This window comes from Panthera tigris, chromosome C1 (genome assembly GCF_018350195.1).
Source record: "Panthera tigris isolate Pti1 chromosome C1, P.tigris_Pti1_mat1.1, whole genome shotgun sequence".
In the NCBI taxonomy this organism is placed as follows: Eukaryota; Metazoa; Chordata; class Mammalia; order Carnivora; family Felidae; genus Panthera; species Panthera tigris.
This window is the reverse complement of record NC_056667.1, coordinates 139,978,554-139,991,783: the sequence shown is the minus strand read 5'-3', so window position 1 is coordinate 139,991,783 and position 13,230 is coordinate 139,978,554.

Genomic DNA, 13,230 nt, shown 5'->3' with positions numbered 1-13,230 from the left:
TATTTATTTTTGAGACACAGAGAGACAGATCATGAATGGGGGAGGGGGAGAGAGAGAGAGAGAGAGAGAGACAGACAGACAGAATCGGAAGCACGCTCCAGGCTCTGAGCCATCAGTCCAGAGCCCGACGTGGGGCTCGAACTCACGGACCGCGAGATCGTGACCTGAGCTGAAGTCGGACGCTCAACCTACTCAGCCACCCAGGCGTCCCAGTATTCCAACTTCTTAATAGCCACATGTGGCTCACGGCTCCTGTATCAGATGGCCCTGATACGAAACTTTATATCATAAAAATTTCAACAGCACTGTTTTATTCCTATTGTAGGATACACTAGACAAACCATTTCTCATTAAGGAAATTTTCTGTTTTATTTATTTATTTATTCATTTATTTATTTATTTTCATTTACTCTTGCAAATGTCAGTTCTGGTGCTTGTGCTGTGTTAGAACAAGTAGCAGATGATTTTTCAGTTAGCTTTTATAAACTGGCTTGATTTCTTCCATGTCCTCAGAATTTTTTTCAATCCAATTTCTTCTCAGCTGAGGTCGTGAAAAAAATGACTCCTAGCATATGATATTTTCCTTAAGGAATTAGACAAAAACTTCTACGATTTTGTGCAAATCCGTTACATATCTTATGAATGGATCTATATGGCTCCCACTTCACTTATCCTAGCTTAGTTATCAGCATAAGCTTGTAAAAGTCAAATCTTGCCCACAAATGGAAATAATGGCAAAGAGATCTAAGGATAATTTGGTCCACTTAGGAAGAATGGGAAGCAGAGGAAGAAAAACACTTGCTCTATCAACATTTTCACTTAGCATGCACACACACACACACACACACACACACCCCTCAATATTATGACTTCTTGAAGATGAGGGCAGCGGAGTCCAGATAAAAGCTACAATGCACTCTGCTGTTAAGATCTTTTGTCAGTGGTACATTCTGAATAAAGATTCTCTCTTGCCTTAATGTATGGGAAACCTGAACTTATTTTCAAGACAATGAGGTGATCACTCATATCTTTGCATTACTTCTACTGTTTATTTTTTTAAGTTTATTTATTTTTGAAAGACATGAGAGAGAGAGAGAATGAGTCAGGAAGGGGCAGAAAGAGAGGAGACAGGGAATCCCAAGCAGGCTCCGCCTTGTCAGTGCAGAGCCCAATGCAGGACTCAAACTCACAAACCATGAGGTCATGACCTGAGCCAAAGTCAAGAGTCCCAAGCTTAACCAAGTGAGCCACCCAACTGCCCCAACTATAGTTTAAATATTATTTCACACATTGTATATGTTTGCAGGGTCATTTATTTGCATGAAAGTCCCTCTGACTATACTGTAATTATTTAAGGTAGGAAAGCCCACTTGTCTTTTTATCCCCAGTGTATGGTACAATGCTTGGCAAATACTAGAAGGGCTAGTATGTCTATCTATTCCTTGGTTACATTCCTGAAGTCTTGAGAGGTCCTACCTTCCATATCCCCAGCCACATTCTCCATCCATCGTCGCCAGCATTCCTTCATCACAGTGTTTTAGGATAAAAAGATATCTAGCAGCAGTATTAACCATCTCTCTTTCCAGCGATAGACAACTCTCTCCTGTGCCAAATGCAGTCATGTCCACCACCCCTCCCAACTTTACACCTCCTTGTCCAACAAACCAGTAACGGGCAGTGAAAAAATCCAGAATGCTGAGGAACTCGATGTGCATCTTCTTGCCGGACATTGGCTGAAATACAATTGGAATAGACTCTCAACATTGCTTTGCCTCCAATCAGGGCATGGAGAGATCAAAGGCAGTCTACCACCTGTCTGCCTCTGAGATAAAAACACAGTTAACAATTTCCTATACCCCAAGAGGATAGCTGAGCAGGATAGTTCCTCAGATCTTGCCCAAGGCAAAATTAGGATTATTCCAAAAAATTTTCCCTTTTTTAGCACCCTTTGCCCTTTGCACAAAGCTTTGATCAAACTAGTTTTTAACCGATGATTTCAGCTTTTGAAGATTCAAAAAATTTCAAGACCCACTACACTGTTAATAACAGTGTGTTAGGCCAGTGGGCTTTTACTCAGAGGAGAAGGGTGTGCTCAGGATCCTGAAGATTATACTGTTTGCAGTTGTCTACCCCACTTGTCACAAGTCCACCCTGATATGGCTGGGCTCACATTAAGAAAAATCCTGAAGACAAACATAATTCATTTTGCTTTGAGATCAGAGTCTGAAAGCTGTGGAAAGAATTTCACATTTTCCTCCAGGAAGGAAAAAATTATAGTCTGCTCAGTCTCCAATCAAGCTTTTTTATGACATATGGAACAACTAAGTTCTTTTTCCACAGAGGCCAGCTTTCATTAATCAAGGTTCTCAACTCCTATAGAAGAAAGTCTACACATAACTTAAACAAGTGGTTAAACCAAAAATATGATGTGGTTTTTATTTGGTTAATCAATGATTTAATCGTTTCTGCGGGATTTTTTAGAACCATATTTATTTTCGATCTTCTTCATCAACAGAATTAGATCTATTACATGGCCAAACTGACTGCACAAAATTGCTCATTAGAAAGACCCCCGAAAAAGAAAAACAAAGGATGGAGGAAAAATCAATGAAATGCCAGCATAAAGGCAGAGCCATTGATGTTAGGAAGCTCGAGGAAGTTTATATATCATACAGAAGTTTTTTCAAAAGCATCCTTTTAAAAGGAGGATATTGATTTTTTTTTTTTGGACAAAAGCAGATAGATATATTTTCCCTAGGCCCACCCTATGTATTCTAAAATTATCTGATTTATGGTTTTTTAATATTCTTTTCTTGGTCTGTTAATATAGCCTCATAAATAATACAAAAAACTCTGTGACAAATGCCTATGGAGGCCAGGCAAATGCTTCTCTGTATTAGCTTTGTTCTCTTTCTTCCTTATTTGTTTGTGATTGCCCCCCCTTTCATGTTTAGAACTTAAAATAAAAAGGCAAAATAACAACAACAACAACAACAACAACAACAACAACAGTAGCAGTAGAGCTACAGCAGAGGATTGAGGATAGGGAAGAAGATCTAAATCTCAGCAGAAGACACGTGGGCCATGCATTTTTATTATGCCTGTATCAGGTGTGCATTGAATGCCCCAGCTTAGGGTGTAATTTTACCACACACAATTTTACCACGCAAGACACTGCGTCTCTGCCGAGGTTGGACACAGGTAAGCTGATCATCTATGGTGTCAAGGAAAAGTAAGCATCACATGACTTCGGTCTTGATTCATATATTTAATATCCAAACTTACATCCTTAAAACTCTGGCTATATTCTGTACACAATATACTAGAAGCTAACTGCCTATTGGGAAGTGCCTTGACAGGCAACTAAAGAACTGACATCAGGAGCATACACTTTGGAGCATTAAGGGATTTTGAACAGCAGATAAGCATTCAGACTTGAGAGTCCATTTTCCTTTTAAACAGCATAGACGCCAATAGTGGTCGGTCAAGGTTACATTTTTACACGTTTGGCATCTGTCTTCAACTGCAGCATATAAATGCCCCAGACAATGCACGCTTAAAATTGACAGTAACAGAATTTGGAGAGAGAGCAGTGATTGTACCACTAGATTATAGAGGCCGGCTGCGTTCCAAAGAATTTACATTTGCTCAGCATCTGGGATAGTTTAAAGCTTATAGAAAGTGGGAATGGATGTTGACAAAGATAGAATAATACAAATCAAGTTCAAAGGTAATACAAACAAACCCATATAACCAGTGACATTTTATGTGAAGAGAAGCCTTTAACGGGAATAGTCAGAGGCAAGTGTGCACACCCTTTTGAATGTCTAGACATTTGGAAGGAAGGAAACTAACCAAGTGTTCCAAAGCCCTCTTTTGCACTGATTGAATCCGGCCACAATGGCTCAGCCTCTGCCTTAAACAGAACAGCCCACGCTTCCTCCTCTTCCTCCGTGGCTACATAACTTTCAGAGTTAATAGTTTGGGTCAGGGGAGTTATAGACAACATTTGACGCATGTATGACAACCAGAAGAGAGTCCAATGATCTTGAGCCTTAGCTAGGTGTTTCCTTCATTCAGAAGCACCCTGTCTTTCCTGAGCTATCAGCCTTCAGGTGCTCCTACAGACATCTCTACTGGAGATGGCTGACCCACACCAGTGAAACCTCACAGCCCTTAATACTGAGCACATTTGAAGGTAGTGATTTCACTTGAGTCTCTATCATCTTTGTTGACTTCTCCATAGAGATCTAAAACTAATTTCTAGTGAAAAGAATATGGAGGACATCTCTGGCTTTTTCTCTCCTTACCAGATACTTGGATAGTGGTGATGACTGATTGGCGAATGATGTCCGTTCTTGGGCCAGTTTGAAGCCATGTCTCCAGGGTCACCTTTATCTAAGGGTCAAGAATTAAATTTGGGTCTTGAAAAGAAGACGACTTATTGGCATAAATGCACACATTACAAAGAAACTGTAAGGACCTACTATTAGTTAATTAAATTTAAATAAAATAGGATAAAATTTTATAGTGACAGTTTTAAATTCACCTGCCACCAAGTGTTCCAAGAATCTTCCAGGACAGTGTCTACTGAGCAGAGAATAATATTAACAACTAAGAAGAAAAAAAAAAAGACTGCCACGGTGGGTCAGACTCTCTTCTGCCAAATTTTTTTGTTTTTCTGTCAATAAGGGACTTTTTGCAAGATGGCAGTTACTTCCTAAAATCAACTCTCAAAGATGAGGGATGTGCCCCAAACATATAATTTTCTGTAGTCAAACGTGTATGTTGTTAGGTTCTCCAGTGTCACTACTTAGAGCTTCATGTTTCATGAGTTTATTGTGCCCAGTTATATCATCAGTGTAGACATACAGAGAAAACCATTAAGAATAAATTTTATTTCTGAGTCTATGTTCACAGATAACTCTGACTTCATAGAGGGAATGCTTGTCCAGCCTCTGGCATTCTAGAATCTCTTATCCTCCACCTGGGGAACCAGGCTGCCTGGGGCTGAAACCTGGCTTTACCACTAGTGGTAGTAGCAGCAGCATAGTGTGTGACTGTATTTGTTAAAGTTCTCCAGAGAAACAGAGCCAACGGGATGGATGTGCATGCAATATAAAGAGATTTATTTTAAAGCATTAGCTTACACAATTTTGGACACTTACAGAGTCCAAAATCTGATAAGGGAGGCTGGCAGGTTAGAGACTTAGGAAGGCATTGCAGTTCAAGTCCAAAGGCAGTCTACTCACATGCCAGGAAGAGCCAGTACTGTAGACGAAGTCTGAAGGCAGTCTGCTGGCAGCCTGGCCTTCTGGAAGATCAGCTTTTGTTCCATTTAGGCCTTCAACTGATGGGACGACGCCCAACCTTACGGAGGGTAACCTGTTCTACTCAAAGTCCACCAATTTAAGTGTAAATTTCATTCAAAGACACCTTCACAGAAACAACAGTCATGTTGGACCGAATGTGTAGGTACAGTGGCCCAACCAAGGTGACACATAGAATAAACCCAACACAGTGACCTTAGGCCCATTATGCAACCGCTTTGTGCCTCAGTATGTTTGTCCATAAAATAGGATTAATTAAAGTATGGGCATATACTTGATAGGACAGCCGTGAGGATTAAGTAGGTTGACTTTTAAGTGACGTATGTAGAACAGCTCCTGGCACACAGTAGGCACTTCATTACAGATCATTGGAAAAGAAAGGAATTTTCGAGATATCACGTCCACTCTGAGATCCAGAGAAGTGAAATGACTTGGCCAAAATTGCAGAGTGAGCTGACATCAGAAGCGAGATTAGGATTCTAACGTCCTAAATAGCAGTCCAGTGACTAGTGCGGACAGCTTTGCTGCTGCTTTCTTTGGCTGGGTAGGTGTTACAACAGTACATCAGGTGAAGTGTAATATTACTAAAATTTAAAACCCCTTCATTTTTGAGATGTTTTAAAAATAAGTAGTTGGTAATCACTATTGCAGAAGTATATGTTCAGTTATTTATATCTTCAGGTTATTGAAAAATACCTCTCTTGTCTACTGGATGATTCATTGAACTTGAAATTCCTTTATGCTTCTGCTGTTCCACATGAGTCATTTGATTCCTTTGAGACAAACTGAGCTAACGCTAACACCTGGTATTTCCACAGAACCCGCCCTCTAAGGTTCAGTGAGAGTCAGGGTACAGCTAATTGAAAAGACTTGCATGGTTTGAGTCGTTTTGTTTTATTTTTCTTTCTTTCTCTCTTTCTTTCTTTCTTTCTTTCTTTCTTTCTTTCTAAGCGTCTGATCTGCCTCCATTCTGAGACGGCTGAGAAGAGCTCTCTCTGCAGAACTTTGTTTCCTTCCTGTCGCACAAATTACTTGATCTGAGATTTTTTATCAGTGCTTCTCAGAGCGAGGTATGCCAAGATCACCTGGACCGTAATTACCCAGAGAGCTTCATTAAAAACTATAGATAACTGCTCAGCATTACAGAACCACTGACTTTGAACCAGTCCAGCGGTTGTTGAATCCAGAAACAATGCATTTTTTTTATAAGTTCTTCATGCCAATTCTTCTGCCACAGAAGCTTGAGAATTGCTGCTCTAGATTATCATGATCTTGCTAATAAACACTGCATTATGGAATTTTAAAGCTGCAATAATGTCTTGTAAAGTTTCTAGGCTGATCCATCTCTACTTGTTTAATTATGTTGCATTCTACATTCCTTCTAGCTGAAAACAGTTTGACTCTTCTGCATTAATGAAGTGTGGCTGTGCTTACATACTATCTCCTGATTTGAGCTGCTTGCTTAGTAATTCTTGTTCACTCTGCCTCATAGGAGCTCCAGGAAACATAGTGCTTGCTTTTAATGCTGACTGTTAGCTTCCATGGTTTATTACGTTTACTGCTACATTTTTAATCACCCTCCTGTATAAAAGTTTCCATTTTCAAAGCACATTAAATCTCAACTGTATTCTGGACTGAAGCCATTCCCATCCTTAAGAAAAGATTTAGTAAATGTCTACTTTTGAAGAAATGATTTGTATCACGTGGAAATATACTTGTGCAGATGTTGTTACTAATCATATAAGCGTACATTATTAAGTCAAGGAAATTATGTAAACTTACATCATTGAATCAAGGAAAAAGATCATTGCATCCTAAGGTAAAATTACACAGAACCAACTGGACTTGGTTCCTGACTCCTACCCAACCAGTTATTGACAATACTAAGAACAATCAACACTGAGGGAATGTTTACTACATGGCAGCAGGCAGGGGGGTGGGGTCATGCTAAGTGTATTCATGCATTTACTTAATCCTCCAGTGACTCTGTAAATTAGATAATTTTCTTTGTCTCCATTGTTCAGAGGAGAAACTAGAGCTTAGAGAGGCCATATTTCTTTTCCATAACCACGTAGCTTGTCAGGATGAGAGCCAGGGTTTGAACATGAACCAAACCCACTGAAAAGCTCATGTTTTAACCCTGCCTCTGCTTCCTGCTTCTGCTCTGTTCTGTCTGACCTTATTCAGAAAAAGAGACACCAAAGAAAAACTGAGATTTGGCCTTTGAGAATATATCACTCTCAGTGGATTTTTAATGTTCTGCCTCTCCAAAATTGGAACCACGCCATTAACGTACTGCAGAGGAGTAGGGCACTGCCTGGGACCCAGCTGAACTAAGCGTTAGAATAGCCCTATTACTTGTTAAATATGTGACTCCGTCAAAATCATTTCATTTCTTTGGGCAACATTGAATTCATTGATCATATATTAACCAAGGGGGCTGGAATCTCATCTCTTCAAGCTACAGTCTACTGTGATTTTGTATATTTTCACAGAACTTTAAAACGGGCAAAGATCATCTCGTCAGGAATTGTTGGGTTGTAAGGGATAGGTACTCGTTCAAGCTTGTTTAGGTAGAGGAAATTTATCATAAAGAAAATGGTTCATCTTACAGAAACAAAGCTTGAGGGATACAGACAAACTTCAGAAGCACTGAAAAGCCATCATTGTCTCCTGTCTCCTTTTTTCTGCAGTGGGTTCAGCCATCTTCCATTTCTATGTTTTGCCCCTTTGCTATTCTCCACCTCTGCAGAGTGGCTTCCTTCCCTTGTTTTCTCACGGCCAATGAAAGCTGCCCAGCATGGTAGTTCCCGTCATCACCCCACTTCAGCCTCTGGGTTTAAGTTCAAAATTTCAAGATGAGAGCATATCTAACTGGCTGGGTGTGGGTCACATGTCCCGGACTGATTGAATTTTCTGGGCCAAATGGATAGGATGCGATTGTTTGATACTTGACACTGTCCATTCAAGCAAATGATTTCAGTGATTTATGCAGAAATTATAGAGCCTTTGTGAGAAATTTAGAATGAATCTTCAATGGATTTTATAGACATGGTTCAACCTAAGAAAATCAACCACATTTTTGAGTTACTTCCTCTCATCCTCATTTTGTGTCTCTTGATCCTATTTTGTTCTTATTCTTTGTCAGTGCCCTTGTGTGACCCTCCACCCCAGTCTTTTCCAGTCTCCCTGGTTTCTTTGTTTCCTCTGTTTATAAAATTTCTCACCTCTTTGAGGTACTGCAGGCAGATTTTCAAGGTAGAAGCAAAACAAATCTAATCAAGTAATTCCTACCTAGAGTCAAAGTAAATACATTGCCATTATTTACTGAGTGATTATTATGTGCCAAACACAGTGCTAAGCCCTTCACATATACATTTCATTCACTGCTCACTATAGAGTCACCAAATAAACATTATTAACTTATTTTTCCATCTGAGAAAATTGAGGTTCTGTGTAGTTAAGTAGCTTATGCAAGCTCACACAGCTAGTAAATATACCAGCTGGGATTCAGATCTACCCTCCGGAGCCTGAACTACTGTGGCCACGGCTGCTGTGGTCATGATATGGCATTCAAGGGTGTGCTGCAGCTGGCTCATACTGACTCACAAGAGCCAAGTGGTAGGCTTCCCAGAATTTTGAGAGCCGGCTATTAAACACAGCCATTATGAAAATTTAAATTACAAAAACTTACAGTCAAATTAAACAAAGGTAATAAATACTGAACACTCATCACTTTCTAATTATTTTACTGTGCTTTACCATTACATACGCACTTTAGTATCTTTACATCTGTTGTATGTGTCTGATGGAAATACTGTATAATGCTGTGCTCCCGCACACCTCCTGCCAACTCTGCGTCCCGGAATGCCATGTTGGTGGCTTGAAATCAGACATTGTAAGAGTATTTATGCTACAGACTTGACAAATGCCGCATCTGAATGCACTGACATTTTTTTTTAAATGAATAAATAGACAGCTGTGTGGCCTACACAAAATCCATCTGAAGGCTGAACGGGCCACCAGTTTTTGACCTTTTCTTTAAAGAAATGCATCTCTAATGGGTGAATCATAAACGTCCCTGCCAGAGCACTCTCTTGAGAGTGGGTATCTGACACGACCACACATCTGCTCTTTCACGATCGCCTTCAGGAACCACCAAAAGTTTGTCGTCCAGACAAAAAAGAAGGAATTAAATTATCGCTAGCCAATGACTCCCTGTTACCTAAACTGAGGAATTTCTTTTTAAATTTATTCATTTTGAGAGAGAGAGAGAGAGAGAGAGAGAGAAGACAAGTGGGGAAGGAGCAGAGAGAGAAGGAGAGAGAGAGAATCCCAAGCAGGCTCTACATTGTCAGCACAGAGCCCAATGCGCGGCTCGATCTCATGAACCGTGAGATCATGGCCTGAGCTGAAATCAAGAGTTGGACACTTAACCGATCGAGCCACCCGGGGGTCCCTAAACTGAGGACTTCTTAAGGCCTGGCTGAAGTGTCCTCTCCTGCACAGCCAGGTATTTGGATTGGCACATGTGGAGCCACCACAGTCTCTGTGAATAGCTGGCTGGCTTGGCTAGCTTCCTGGACTGACGCACTCGTGCGTGAGCAGAGGACGGCTAACCCAGAGATTAAATTAAAGCGCAGTGGCACTTTTTTTTCATTCCGCCTTTGCATCTGTTTTAGACTTTGTGTATTCATTTGTTCTTCTTTCTAGGTCAATGGGAAGCCAGGGAGAAGAGGGTCTTGCAGCTGGAGGAGATAAACATGTGATGGAGTATATGGGTGGTCATTTAATGCTGCTTTCTGGGATGAAATGATGCTGGTTTCTTGTGTTGTCTGTATAAGTAGCAATTATCCTTCTCTCTTTGACTGAAGCAGTTATTTTTGGTAAAAAAGCTTTTAAGTCTTTTGACTAAGAACATTTTGGGTACCCTGTGGTTGGTTAGCTATGTTTAGATCACTTGCTCTGTGACCTTGGACAAATCTCCCATCCTTTCCACTCTATTTTGTTAAGCTGAGAATGTTAGAGTGCTGTGTCTAAAACTAGATAATGGACACAAAAAGGTTTTTAAAATCTTTGAACTTCTAGAAAACTATCTAAATTCTTCAATGTAGATTCCTATTTGTTTAAAGAATTACCCCCCATTTATCACCATTTTATGCTTTGGATACTGCATTATATCCATAATGTACCTAAAATTTTAGTGCAGGAACCACATCCTTAGTTTCCTAAATGTTTTTATGTTCTGATATCCGTCCCTGTCCAAGTTACAGAATAGCGTTTGAAGTACGAACCTCTGGAGCGTGTTTCCCTTTTATGGATTTCTAGAAAGAGATTTTTGCTTCACCTTGCCAGATGAGTTTAATCAGCAAGAGGAGTTTATGGAATACTTTATTTATTTTCATTATAATGTCAGTATGATTCGCTGTGAGGAAGAATCAAGGGAATCTTAATTTTCCTGCCCTGTCGAGCCAACCACAACAGTCTACATGAAAAGACAGTTGCCATCCTCACGTCTCCAGAAGCTGTGTATAGTCAGAGGCAAGTAATGAGAGAGACTATAAATACAAAGGAAAATAATCTCTTTTTTTGCCATTTACTTAACCAGCTCTCTGGAATAACTTCAGCTCTCGATTCACCCAGCAAAATACAATGCCATAGCATGCTGCCCACTCACAGCTAGCTTGCCACCCTCTAGGACACCTGCAGCCGAGTACTGTGCTGTCTAACCATGTTTGTTCCACATATGTCAGTAGTACTTGTTATTAAAATCACATAAATTTTTAAGTCAATAAAATATGGGGGCATAGAGATGTGGGGGTTTTTTGTATGAAAATGAAATTGATTGCTTTAATATTTGTTTATTTTGAGAGAGAGAGAGCATGAGATGGGGAGGAGCAGAGACAGGGAGAGAATCCTACGCAGGCTCTGTGCTGTCAACGCAGAGCCAGATGTGGGGCTCAAACTCACAAGCTGTGAGTTGATGACTTGAGCCGAAATCAAGAGTCAGACACTTAACCGACTGAGCCACCCACGTGCCCTTATAAAGACTTTTAAATATAAATAATTATTAACAAATTAAGTATTGCAAAAAAAAACCTTAAAAAATTAAAGGGGGCAATCACAGAAATTTAGGAGGATTTTGCACTCATGATATTTGGAAGATTTTTGCTTCACTTTAAATCAAAACTTGGGAGGGAAACATCTAGGTGGCTCAGTTGGTTAAACATCCAACTCTTGATTTCAGCTCAGGTCATGATCTTGTGGTTTGTGAGATCAAAACCCATGTTGGGCTCTGCACTGACAGCACAGGGCCTGCTTGGGATTCTCTTTCTCCATCTCTCTCACTCTCTGCCCCTCCTTCTCTCTCTTTCTCAAAATAAATAAAATATATATTTAAATAAATCAAAACTGGGAACCATGGAGGATGCATTACAGATGTGTTATATGAAAGAAAGATGCTGTAAAATTCTGTTAGCATACTCTCAATTTAAAAAATGGCCCTATATCAAAAGTTTGATGAATTAATGTATAGTTTTTAAGTTTGATATTGGAATATTTATGAAATGTATCTATCATTACTATGAGTTTTCCTCTAAGCATCTTTTTTTTTTTCTTTTGTAGTTGATTGACCATTCAACTACTGGTCTTGATCTCATCAGATTAAAGAACTATTATCAAAAATTTGGAGGAAACTGAAATCAGTTAGTTTTCAAATAGTTTGGGTGTTGGCCTAAAATTATTTGTATGATTTTTATCACTACAGAGGAGCAAAGCAACATTCTGGATAGAGAAAAAACACAAAAATAGTAGGAGAATGCAACATTCAGGACATAAGAGGTAAAATGCATGTAGGAGTATAAAGAGAGGAGAAGAAAAGACTGAGAAGAACATTTGGAAAAATCTTGGAGGAGCTTGGGGATCTGATTTTAGGTAGTAGACAATATTGAGCCATTGACTAATTTTGATCAAGACAGTGAAATTATAAAAATAGTATCTTAGAGAGATTTTTGTGGTAACAGTGCACAGAATGAGATGAATCCTTCGTGACGAATATATTTTTTTCCTGGGTGCGAACTCAGATAACTGGTATTGTTTCCAGGAACGCTGTGATGAGGAATACAAGGATGAGGCTGGCTTCAATGGGAAGAGTTTTGTTTTCTGTTGGTGATGCTTGGCGGGCAAGGGGAAAGAGGCTTCAGTTACTAGGCCCTTTATTTGTTGGGAGGGTGTGAGAGATATTTTGAAAATACTGATTTGGTTATATGGGTAAAATTGTCTTGTGAGTGGAATGAAAAGAATATTTTTCAGTCAAGCAAGATGGTTTGCCTTATTATTGACTGAAGGAAATAAGGAAATCATTAAAATATAGCCATAAAGAGTACATAATTTACATTAAGACAGAATTCTGTTCAAAATCTAGACCTGTCATTTGCTAGCCAAATAATTTGAGATATCCAAAGTATTGAAATTATAAGAAGTATTTAAAGCAGTAGCATACTGTCTGTCCCAAAATAAGTGCCCAGGAAATAATATTTATTATGTTTAGAGCATTGCCAATGAAAATCTGGCTTCAAAAATATTTTACTAATTTTTATCTCATTACATACTGCCTTAAAAATAAAAATCCATGAAGTTCTAACAGTTAGGATTTTCTAACCTCTTATCCCCAAAATGAAACTGACCTGACTCTAGATAAAAAGTAAATTATAATCCATATTTCCAGGTCTTTGGAAAAGTGACACTATTTGTTCTTTTTTTTATAAGAAACTAGAAATTACAAAATCCCCCTCTGTCTGGACCAATATTTGCCCACCATTTATGGAAATGATCAAAAGCTTTGTAAATGAGGGATTATCATAGCTATGAAGCTCTGATCTGAACTGCAAAATGTTGCTGC